This window comes from Perkinsus marinus (genome assembly GCF_000006405.1).
Source record: "Perkinsus marinus ATCC 50983 genomic scaffold scf_1104296976094, whole genome shotgun sequence".
NCBI classification, from domain to species: domain Eukaryota; phylum Perkinsozoa; order Perkinsida; family Perkinsidae; genus Perkinsus; species Perkinsus marinus.
In genome coordinates, this window is record NW_003200521.1 from 1 (window position 1) to 1,015 (window position 1,015).

Here is a 1,015-nt window from a genome sequence, read left to right on the forward strand (position 1 = left end):
CTATCACGATGTTACATACATGACCTTACGCTTTCATCCAGATGAGGAGCGCCGGTGGCGGAACCGACTAAAAACATTCCTATATGGAGAACCCGGGCATCGATCCCGGTGCCTCTCGCTTGCTAAGCGAGCGCTCTACCATTTGAGCTAGTCCCCCTCACAATATATGTTTCTCAATTCACTTGGAGAGGATGGGCTGAACCGCCCCTTCCCCTCGAACAACGTTGGAATGGTTTGTTCTAACTCAATGTTCAACTTTGTCCAGGGGAGGAGGGGAACCGGTGACGAGCCAGATATCTTGAACAAAACAACGCACCTGTGATATTTACTCAGTTCCCCATCCTTGCGCTCAACACAATCCTGGAAAACACCGTATCAAATATATATTTTCCGATGCAGGGACTCGAACCCTGGTCGCGTGGGTGAAAGCCACGAATCCTAACCAGCTAGACTACATCGGAAATCGAAAATTTTCCGATGTATACGATTCGCCGAGGTATTGTTGAAGTTGAATGCATGACGAACTCGAGAATCAGCACTTTCGTCGTGTTCCTTCAGAATTCATGCGCAAGCGACGGGCTCAGTCAATACGTACGCAGAATGTGTAACCATCCCATTGCTAGAAGGCTACTGCCAATTGACGAGAGAAATCCTGCTCGTGTCTGTCGAAACAGTAAGCGATGATGTGTGACACTGACCTCATAGGATAGTGGAACCATTCACCCAGATATCAATACTATCATGAATTCAAGTGTCACCAGTCACCGAGAACGGCGCTGAGAGCCAGGGCTGGGTGCGCGTCTTACTGTAAAGAAGCAGAGAGAGTGATGGCGCGAGTAAGTTTACAACCCGAAAATATGTACGGACTGGGAGCGCACTTGCTTGAGCTATCACGATGTTACATACATGACCTTACGCTTTCATCCAGATGAGGAGCGCCGGTGGCGGAACCGACTAAAACATTCCTATATGGAGAACCCGGGCATCGATCCCGGTGCCTCTCGCTTGCTAAGCG

At 49.3% G+C, this 1,015-nt stretch overlaps 2 non-coding genes across 2 annotated transcripts; both read right to left on the minus strand.

The window, feature by feature from the left end:
* Positions 1-84: 84 nt before the first annotated feature.
* Pmar_PMAR010406 lies at positions 85-157 on the minus strand. Its single transcript has one exon. It is a non-coding gene; the product is annotated as a tRNA-Ala (tRNA).
* Positions 158-388: 231 nt separating this feature from the next.
* Positions 389-461, minus strand: Pmar_PMAR010407. The gene has a single exon. It is a non-coding gene; the product is annotated as a tRNA-Glu (tRNA).
* Between the last annotated feature and the right edge of the window lie 554 nt (positions 462-1,015).